This window comes from Phocoena phocoena, chromosome 9 (genome assembly GCF_963924675.1).
Source record: "Phocoena phocoena chromosome 9, mPhoPho1.1, whole genome shotgun sequence".
Lineage (NCBI taxonomy): Eukaryota > Metazoa > Chordata > Mammalia > Artiodactyla > Phocoenidae > Phocoena > Phocoena phocoena.
The window spans coordinates 3,901,719-3,913,759 of NC_089227.1; positions in this window are offsets into that span (position 1 = coordinate 3,901,719).

The following is a 12,041-nucleotide window of genomic DNA, read 5'->3' on the forward strand; positions in this document are numbered from 1 at the left end:
TCTTTGATGAACATAGGTGCAAAAATCCTCAACAAATTTTTAGCAGGCCAAATACAATACATAAAAATGATCATACAGTATGATCAAGTTGGAGTCATTCCAATGTTGTAAGGATGTTTCAAAATTTGCAAATCCATCAGTGCAATACACCATATTAAAAAAAGGAAGGACAAAAACCACATGATCATTTCTTAGATGAAGAAAAAGCATTTGATAAAATTCAACATCCATTCATGATAAAATATTACCAAAGTGGGTATAAAGGGAACATATCTCAACATAAAGCCATTACAACAAACCCACAGTCAACATAATACTCATTGGTGAAAAGATGAAAGAAAACCTCCACGAACAAGACAAGGATGCCCAATCTTACCACTTCAACATAGTACTGGAAGTCCTAGCCACAGCAATTAAACAAGAAAAAGAAATAAATGTATCCGAATTGGAAGGGAAGAGGTAAAACTATCACTATTTTTTACTTTTTGCCACTTTTTCATTGGCCACTCCAATGGAAAAAAAAGATAATGATTTTCCCTTTTTCCCTAACTCAGGAAGGAGGAGGAGAGGGAGTGAGAGAGAGAGAGATAGATTTGATGTTCATCCAAAACCATCATGACTATGAAATACTAATAGCAGAAAAGGCATATTTTAGAACATGAAGTTTTCATTCTTACACTTTACGTTTCCTAGTGTTAGTAATCATCTTTGAGAATCTGGTCATTTATCTTTTTAAAGAACTTATCATGAATTAGTTCTCAAACACTCCCCCAATTCCCCAACTATGATGTCCTCTATAGATATACTCGACTACACCAACCTATTTATAATTTTCCTCCACTTGATAAAATTTCTCCCAGTGCATTCTGACCTGCCCCAATCATGATATAATTTTCTCCAGACCTGCACACATATATTTTTTTCATTCTGGTTGAAAAATCACTTCCATTGGCTTCCTGAAAAGGAAACAATATTTCTGAGACCTTTCATTTATGAAAATATCTTAAGTCTGCCCTGATCACTTTGTGATAGTTTGGTTAGGTGTAAAAAACAAATTTGCACATCATTTTCCTAAAGAATTTGAAGACAAATTATCTGAAGTAGCTTCCTGAGCTGCACTGGGGATGTGTATTTTGATTTTAAATTTTGATTTTTGTTATGCAGCTTGCTTTTGTTTCTTTTCTTCTTTCTTTGAAAGTTTCTACTTCTGAGTTCCTTCTGCTCTAAGTTTTCACAATGATATGCCATAATCATTTATCTTAATCCCTTTGTGGTCACCCCATAGACATTTAAGATTATTTTCATTTTCATTTTTAACTCATTTTCAGTTTATTTGTTTCTTTCTTGTATTTTATCATGACCATGAATCAGTGCTTTTCATAGTTGTCATTATTCTGAAAGTTCCTTCCTATAGGAGTTTATATTTTTGTCATTAGACTCTTCTGGTTATCTTCATTCCATTCATTTTATTATTTAGAAGCTCAGTTCATTTTATTATTTAGAAGGTTAACTTTCTTTAACCTTCAGAAAAGGCTGTATTTTCACAGATTTGGAATGTGCTAATAAAAGAAATCCATTTATTCTTTCTTCTTGTTGTTTTACTTCATGTAGGGATCAGATACTCTGCTCTGATATGATACAGAAACAGAAAGATGATGTACATATGCTGTGCTTAAATAAATTTTTGTCTCACGTGATTTGACTTTGTGAAACTAGCATTATTTTTTTCTTTTTAAAAAATCACAAGCAGATAGCAGTTACATAAATACTAACAATTTGTAGAGTTTGTTACTGCTGTCATGGTTTGTGCCAAGGTGCACTAATCACCCACCATTGTCTTGTTAACATCAGAGAAAAAGTGAATATGCCAAACAAAGCCCTAGTATTGATATAAAAATAATTTCCATACTGTGAACTCTCTGAAGGTTCTTGGGACCCTCAGGTGTCTGAGGGTACATTTTGAGTACTACTGATATTGACCTTAAATTTCATAATCAGGGCATTCATGATGAGTATATACAAATAATTTTATGACTATCATCTTTTTCTCTCAAGTGTACTTTTCACTAATTGAAGCCTGAACAAAGTTTTATTAATTTATTTCCATCTACCTTATAAATAATGTTTATTTATCTCAGATATCTTCAGTCAAAATATACAAGTTTGTTAGCTTTTACATCTTTTTAAAGATGTTTTCCTGGCTGTTTAAAGCCATGGAATGGAAACATTTACCCAGATGTCAGTGTGAGCCAGAAGTGATTGACTTTAGAGGGACAACACTGGTTCTGCACTACAGCACATAGGAACATAAGTTCTGACATGTAAACAAACCTTGACCAAGTGGAATAGAGCCTCAACTATATTCAGTATTCTTGAAGACGTTTTGATAGAAATACTTCTTCACAGACTTTTTTTTTTTTTTCTTGTTTCAGATGTTGAACTGGAGCATGGCCATATGTCCAGAAGCAGTGGAGGCTCTATGCTCTAGTTCAATAGAAGAGTGTCCACAGGGACAAAGGAAAGGACACACAATCAGAGAAGCAGGCAGTTTGCAGTTTGCATCAGCTGAGATGCTTGTAGCTTAATATATTTTTAATCTATTGCCTGGACTTTTTCTCTCACACTTGAAATAATCCAAAACCTCAGTAAATATATTTTAATATGTAAACTATAATAAGCAGAAATGGGTTTTAAAAGGCTTAATGATACTTAAACTAATTATTTAGAAGTGCAAATTTCCACATTTATCCAAGATCATCAAGCCTCCAGGAATGACTGATTGGGCTACCCTATGTGCAGTGCCATTTAAATGCAATAACTTGGAAATATTCAGTGAAATATGGTCTTTTATCTTTCCAATCTATAATTAAAATGCCAATTTTATCTCAGCAATCTATGTAAATTTACATTTAGAATGAGCAAATTAAGTTCTTATTATAGCCTGGAGTATTTATTGTTCCTTTTTATGTTTGGGCATTTTTAAGGGAAGGAGAAAGAGCATTAACGAGAAAAGCATTTGAAAAATTACCCTTATGAATTGGTAACGATATAGCAAGTATAGCTTTGTGAGATGACCTGTAGGTAGTTATGCAAAAACCATCACAATATTAGATGCAAGATGGCTTGTTTAAACATGGGAAAGCCAATAGCATTATGAGTGTATATACCTTTTCAATGGTCATCATTTACACACTATAAAGACAGCATCTGAGAAAATGTGTTAGTGCAAACTACAGACAGCTAGTCAGAAGATAAAATCAGCATAGGTTTCCAAAGTAACTCTATCTTCCTATTTAAGGATATTTTGCTCATGATAACAGCTGGGAAAACTCATTAAGTTACTAGAAATGAGCCTAGCTTTGCTTTTATTATCAGTTCTGTGATAAAACCTCCTGGACAGCATGAAAGAACTGTTAAAGAAAGGGTTTTACAGCACTCATTTTTTAGAGAGTTGCATATTTTTACAATAACAAATGTAGTTGTAAAACACAAGAGGTTTTTCATCCCCAAACTGATTGGGGGGAGGGTCTTGGAAAAGGATTTATGTTTGGTGCAATTTGCATATTTTAGGAAGATGCTTTACATATTTATATTCTCTCTTCTGCTGGTTTCTGACTAGAGTTGTTGCCAAGTCTCTTTGCCCAGTGGTAGGACTGACTGGAGGTGGAGGATGGGAATGGAGTGAGTGGTCCTTAAATCAGAGGTAAACAATTTTCCCCATAATGCAACAGAAAATTCATGGTGAGAGGATGGTTTTGGGAAAGCAAACATTGCTATATGCAAAATGTTTTAAATTATTCTTATTGTAAAAATGAAGAAATTGAACTGAAGGGTATAATAAAATATCTATAAGAATCAATGAAGCTGGATTCAAGTTCAGTTCCCTCTGATTCTGAAGTCCACATTTTTGGCATTGCTTCACATGCACCAACTTTCTTTCTCTGTCCACAAATATCCCCAAATCTCCCTGTCACCCTGCTCCCTAACTTCCTCCTTACAAGAATGGGAATTTTTATCCTAGTTATTAATGTTACTAACTGCAGAGTCTTCGTGTTACAAGTGAATTATCTTAGGATTCTTTATGGAGATACAATATTCAATAAAAATATAGGAGCTTTACAGTTATTACCCAAATATGTTTTTTAATAACATATTAATACTGCTTTTAAAAATATCTCTGTAAATTCTCTAAAATAGAGATATCATTAGGGGAACTTATCATAAATTATTCAAGAATTACTAAATTCTCACAATGTTGGAAACCATATGGAAAATGCAAAAATGAATCTGTAGGGGTTCAAAAAGCAATACAAATATCTCCCTGGCCCAAGAATGATATAATGACTAAAATTACAGAAGAGGCTTATTATTACTATTATTATTAAGGAGAGATAAGACTTCTGTTTCTAGTAAATATGAAGTAGCCTTATTTCTCCCAGATCCTCCCTGTTATAAGTAAAAGTCCCTGAACATAACACAATAATCAGATGTGGGAAGATTCTGAAGGGTGGAAAAGAGAATATGGCTGCTTAAGGCCCTCAGGACTAGAGGAAAAATAAAAAGCTGTGTTCACTGGCTTATCATTTTTCCTTCCATAGATATCTAACATGGTGCCTCAGAAGCCTCCTAATTGGAATTGCCAACAGGGGCAGAAAAAAAACAAGGTTTTAAGGAAAGTTCATTCTCCATGGACAAAGGATTTAGAAAGAGTGGACTAACCGAACAGATAGATTTTTGTCAATATCTACCTTATTCTATCTAAATACCAATGGAAAACTTCCCTCCACCACAATCAGGGTTTCAGCAGAACTGAGTGAGAGCTAATTTTCACCCCAGCACCATGACCCGTGGGGCAGGCAGCATCCTGAGTTCTCCCTGCAGTGATATCAGGTGGAAGGAGCAGGCTGCTGTTCATCCACTCCCCAGTCGGTGGAAGCCAGCAGTGCTCCAGTCCTCTGTAAGAGCAGCATCAGCAAAGCTGAACAGAGAGCTGCTCCTCCTTTCCCTGTCCAGTGGAAGCACTTGCTGAAGTCGTGTCAATAGGGTTGACTAGGGAGCTGGTATCCCACTCACGTGTGGCAGAAACAGTCAGTGATCTGATTACCCCACCTGTAGGGTCAGCAGAGCCCGGTGGCAGCCTTAGCTTCCAGCCCCACCTGGCAGTGGTGAGACTTCACAATACAAGGCTAAGCTCGTCAACATGAGGTTCACTAACATCCCGAGTGTCCTCGGGGCTCAGTGGGAGGTGCTCTTCATCCCAACCAGCAGCATGAGGAGGGGATAATCAGCACTGTCTCCTCTCCTGGCATCAGCAGGACATTCTGAAAAGTCAGCCCCCAGCCCCACCTGGAAATCAAGGGGATGGCAGGGGTCATGGGAGGCGGGTCTGGCTGACAACACACTCCTGCTTCCCCTCTTCTCTGGTAACAGTGGGGGTCCGGGGGGCTGAGCATTTTCCCCCACCCTATAGCAATAGGAAGTCTGAGTCAGCCCTCCATGTTCCTCTCCCTGCTGTGAATGAGGCCAAGAGGGGATACTCACATCCATCCCACTAATCTACAGGAAGCAATTTGAGTCAGTGCCCCACTTTTGCTGGGGCAGTTTTGGAAAACCTAGCAGAAAGCTAAAGATAGATAAGCACCTGTCCCTCTTGCTACACCTGAGCAGGAAACTGCTAAATATGAAGATTATATAGAGTCTGCATTTTATAATAATATTATATCCAAGATGTTCAGAATATAATAAAAAAAACACTTTCAGGGAGAGGCAAATGGAGGGAAAAAGTAACTATTACAAAATACTCCAGAGCATTCTGTTTTTAACAAAATCTTCCTTCAAGAGAAACTATTTTACAAGAGCATAATCTGCTGGGGTTTTATCAGAGCCTAATTTACCTGGAGGAAGTGAGATACCCAACAATAGCTCCTTCTTGTCGCACTTAAGGTGGGGAAAAGAAATTCCATAACTAATTAGTAACTATAGCAAAGATGTAGGATACCAGGATACAAAAGTCAATCTCTTTCTAATATAACAGAAATGAAAAGGTAGAATTTGAAATCTGAAACACATTATAACTTATATTAGCACCACAGAATGGAATGCTTAGGTATAAATCTGAAAATTTATATGCAAGATTTGTATGAGAAAAAGTACAAATTCTGATGAAAGAAATCAAAGAACCTAACAAATAGAGAGATAGCCCATGTTCATAGATTGGAAGAATCAATATTGTTAAGATATAAGTTCTTCCCAATTTCATCTGTAAGATTAAATGAAATCCCAATAAGTTATTTTGTGAAAAAATAGCAAATTTTTTATGAAATTTGTACAGAGAGACAAAAGACCCAGAATAACCAACACAATATTGAAGGAGAAGACAAAAGTCAGAGCATTGGCACTACCTACCCTCAAAACTTATTACAAAAGTGCAATAATCAAAGAATCATACTGGTGAAAGAATAGACAGATGGATTAATTTAACAGAATGGAAAGCCTAGAAATAGGTCCTATCCTCATAAATATAGTCTGATGATCTTTGACAAAAAAGAAAATGCATTATTATAGAACAAAAATTGTCTTTTCAAGAAAAAGTGCTGGAAAAATGAGATATCCACATGCAAAAAAAGAAAAAAAATCTAAACACAAACATTACATCTTTTACAAAAATTTACTCCAAATGGATGATAGATCTAAATATAAATGCTAAATTATAAAACATTTGGAAGATAACATAGGAGAAAACTTAACTGGACTTGTGTTCAGTGATGACTTTTTAGATATCACACCAAAGGGACAGTCCATTAAGGAAATAATTGAAAAGTTGGACTTCATTCAAATTAAAGCCATAGCCTGTTTTATGCAGCTGTTCAACAAAGATTCAGATTACAGGAGACCAGGAGGGAACACCAGTATTATTAGCTGGTGCATGCTGATGTCAGGCTAAATCATGCTTTCCATTTTTCTTGTAGGATGACGTCTATGAGAAATTTTTAAACCACAACTATTAATTCTAGGAAAATGTCACCTTGTGGCTTCTTGGTGCACACACCTTTGTGAGCTAGTTCATCAATGGAAGGTTCCTAATCCTTTAAGCAGCAAGTTTTCATGAAATTTTCCTGCATTTAGAATTGAATTCACAATATTAGCCATTGTGTTTTTGAAATATCTTGTAAACACTTAGCTAATATTGGGGGCTTTCAGTTGAATAAATAAGTTGCATCTCTTACATCAAGAAAAAAAACATTTGCAGTTGTACAAGGGATTGATTTATGATCATTTACCAATAATAATGGACATTAATTAAAAAAAAAAAAAAAGTCTGCCCTGTGTAAAACAATGTCAAGAAAATGAGAAGACAAGCCACAGACTAGGAAAAATATATTTGCAGAAGTACATCTGATACAATTATTTTATTTCTATATAACAGAAAACACTGTTGAAAATAACCTTCTAAAAATGATATCCTTGCCAAAGCACAAACCATGTCAATGATCTAGGAAGAAATCTATCAAACAAGATAGTATTTCTTTACATAATGGTAACAAACATCATTGGGAAATCACAAATGCTTGATAACTAAGTGGACAAAGACACAATTATGTAGTGGATACAATTTATTTTTAAAACAAATTTTTAAAGTCCTTATTGAATTTGATACAATATTGCATCTGTTTTATGTTTTTCTTTTTTTTGGCCCTGAAGCATGTGGGATCTTAGCTCCTCCACAAGGGATTGAACCCACACACCCTGCATTGGAAGGGGAAGTCCCATGGGTACAATTTATATTCTCATCACTTTGGAAGGATTGTTCGGCACTATCTATGTAGTTGATATACACACACCCAGTGAGTCAGTAATTCCACTTCTAGGTATGTATCCAATAGAAATGCATGCAGCATATGTGTACCCCAATGCAGGGACATAAATGCTCATAGTGGCATTATAATAGCACCATATTGGAAATACCCTAAGGCACTTCCGAAGTTGAGTGGATACATAATGTTAGTAATAATGCTACAAGAATACAGTATATAGCTGTAAAAATAAATGAATCAGAGTTATATATACAAAGACAAAAATAAATTTCACAAACATAACATTGAATACAAGTCAAACAATGCATACTCTAGTTTTCCACATATATAAAATTTTAAAGAATAAGATATGATCTAAATTTTATAAATCTAGGATAATGAGTGCCTTTGGGGAAGAGGGTGAGAATGTTATTAGGAGAGGACACAATAGGAGAAGTGGCATTTGTTCTATTTCTTGATTTTGCTGCTGCTTCGCTATATTCATTTTGTGAGATTTCATTTTTGTGAGCTGAACTTTTTAGCTCATGAACTTTTCAGTATGTGTTGTTATACACCAATAAAGATGTTCAAAATAAGTAGAATGAAAACCTTAGTGTTTATATACTTAATTAAACTCATAAATACATATAACAAGGTCTCTGTTTAAGCCTGCAGGGTTAAGAAATGAAGATTTTTTCTCAAACTGAATAACTTGAAGAAAGAATTGCAAAACTTCTAAGATGTTGTCTAGTCTTTTCTGAAGCTGAGAGGATTTCTCAACCACTTGTGTGTTTTGAGGATGTATAAGTGTACAGATGGGAAAAATTGTTACTTTTTCATAGATTCAGGTCTTTGTACATAGGTTCTTATGTACTTAATAATTTAGAAAATGATTGAAGTTTAAAAGAATACTTGAAAGAATTAGGGCTAAGAAATATCCCCAAGTAATTTTTATGGGCTTTGACCAAAGAAAAAATAAAAAGTTATTTTATCGAATAAAGTTTTTAGTAAGTTTAAAATGAGCAATGGCTTAAAACTATTTTCTCTGTCTTTTTATTTTCTTTTTTAAGTCTGCTGCCTGACTGGTTGTAATTTGGAATATAGTTGTACTTTTTTAAAGAGTTGTCACTCATGCTGTAAATCTCAGTATCTCTAGAATAATTTAAGAAAAAAGAAAAAGACATGTCATGCTATTGATTCTTTTACAAAAAATTAGCTCTGTCTCATCCCATAGCATTCCAGAGATGCTCAGAAAGCTGTGGTTGTAAAGTCCTGGAGAAAAGAAGATCCTCCCTTTCACTTGGTTCTTCCTTTTTACCCTGTTGTCTCTCTGTTAACTACCAATCATATGAACCAAATCCCCTTCTACTGAGAAATTTTGAAATTTAATATTTGGCTGTGGAAAACTATGGGGGACATTAAGAGGACAGAAATAAAGCAGAGTTAGTCTGCACTTTATGTATCTCTATAATTTTTCAAATATTTTTGAAAAGTTTTTAATAGAAAAATAGGAAGAAGACCCTTGTAGACAACAACCCATTTAGATAGATAGATAGGTAAATAGATTACATCTTGTAACCACAGAGACTTGAATTGAAATCTCAATTCTGCCATTTTCTATTTGTCAGTTTTGGACAAGTTACATAATCTCTGTTCTCTTCTTTTTCTAGATATATAGGTAGGTAGATAGATGATCAATATGTATGTATATATGTATATGTGTATATACATAGCTGGGTTGACTAAATAGTAGATAGAGAAGCCTTTAAAGTTTTGATCAGTTAAGTCTAGAATACATCCAGCTGCATGAAACTGAAATTCAGATGAGGTGCCTTAATCATTTAGTAGTTTCAATGTTGCCAGTCCAGGAATAAATGTATGGTTCTTCCCCTAAGCTCTGCTACATTTTTCTTCAGCTATATACAGTAGGTTATTTTTACCTTTATGGTCACAAAATAATTGCTCCATCTCTAGGCAAAAAGAAGCAACAGGGAAAGAAATCGATGGTTGCTTGATATATTATTAGACAGACCCTTTTCATCAAAATAACTAAGGTGCTTCTCAAAGCAACTACTAGGATACATAATCACCCGTACTCTTATTTTAACTAGGACATTACTTCCCTAAGCTAAATTGTTTAATAAGGAACAATAGAAGAATGCTTATTTTCAAACAACTGGCAGTGTTTAGCACACCTCTACCTTTATGACAAACACAAACGCCCACTACCACCCTTCTTCCCATAAACAGAACAAAGTCACTCTAACCCCAGCAACAAAAACACTCAAGTTTAATCCAGGTGCTGCATATCGCCTGAAATACAAGGACTCTGGATGCTGGGAAAACTTTCTTTTCATTATTCTGGAGTCACCAAGGCTATTCATAGTTTATTTTTCTCCCATCAAACATGTGGTAGGATTTTACTTCCCCACTCAAACTTAGGTATGACCAAAGACATGTGAGTGAATGGAACATCACTTCTGGGTTAAAGCTCTAAGAGGCAGCACTGTGCACTCATTTTCCCTCTGTGCAGCAAGACAGAACTTTCAAGAAGGCCTTCCTTCCTCAGCCTAGATCTAAAAGAAGATGAGGTGGAACAGAGTTCCCAGGTGTTTGTGCTGTGTGTATAACAAAAGAAATAAACAGTTTTTCTTCTTTGAGGCCACAGAGTCTCAGGAATTGTTTGCTACTTGATTAATTTAGAAGTTGACTATTAAAGAACTCTGTTTCTATAATAGAAGCCTAAAATGTGAAGCTCTGGATTAGTGCTCAGTTTGGAGGTGAAGAAGAAATCTCTTTTGGAGGCTGGCAAGATGGGGATCTTTTCATACAGTGAGAAACATTTGATAAAACACTTGCCTGAGATGTCTTTGGAGGCAGATAATGTTCTCAACGAACTTGTAACTTTAAAAGAAGATGTTGAACAAACAGAACAGACAAGGTGTGAGTTGATTACTATAAGTTGTAATTGGAGAGAAGCCATAAGAAATGAGCTCAGAGGAGAGATGGCTAGTTTGTAGGAAAGAATGAAAGATTAGAGCAAGTTAAAAATGTGCAGAATTACAGGACTGCATATGCCGATTATATTTTTAACTATTAACCCATGAAAAACAAACCTAAAGAGAGCTTTGAGTGGTAAAGGCTGATAAAATCATGTTTTGCAGGCAAAGATTGAGGAGCTCCATTCCCCCCAGGTCCTCCTTCTTAACGAATAAAAAGCACTGGATATAATGCAGTAAGCCACCATGGGAAGACTCCAACATGTGGAAAGAAAGGCAGATAGGCTCTCTTGGGTTCTGGGGCTTGAGAAATGACACAGTGGTAAGTTCCCTGGGTTTCCCTATTGCTTTCCATGTATCCCAGAAAGGATGCTGCAACAGCTTCCATTCTGGAACTACCAAGAGGCACATATGCAAAAACTTCCATGAACGCTTAGCCCACTGGCCAAAGGACTGGGAAGACTGTGAAGAAGAAGAACAGAAAAAATTTTGGCAATATCTAACTCAAACCAAGCAACAATGGAAAAAAACTGCCATTTCAGTAGTTTTTGTGAAGTCAAATGAAGAGCTGAGTTTTCATCCCAAAGCCCTGCCCCATGGAACAGTTGGCAGTCAGTGTTCTGATTCTCTCACACAGTGGTGTGTGAAGGATCCCAATAAAGAGGAATATGAACTAAAATATGAAAGGAGAAATAAATCCACAGTTACAGTAAGAGGCTTCAGCACTCCACCCTAAACATTTAAAGGGACTTCTAGACAGAAAACAGGCAAGGATTTAGAACACTTGACAGCACAAGTCAACCAACAGGATATAAACACACAAATAAGACACTCCACCCAACCACAGAGGGCACATGTTTTTTCAAAAGTCCATGGAACATTTACCAAGGTAGACCATAAAATAATTCCAAGAGGTCTACCAAAAAATTCCTAGAGCTAATAAGGCAATTCAGTAAGTTTGCAGGATATAAACTCAACACATGGAAAATAATCACAGTTCTATCTATAAATAGCAAACTTATGCCAACTGAAATAAAAAGAATACAATTTATAATTGCTTGCAAGAAAATGAAATACATAGGTATAAAACTATCATATCATGTGCATGATCTATATACTAAGAATTATAAAAAAACAATGAAACAAGTCACAGGAGATATAAATAAATGGAGAGACATATAATTTTTATGGAGTGGAAGACTCAACATAGCAAAGGTGCTAGTCCTCTCCAAATTGCTCTATAGTGTTA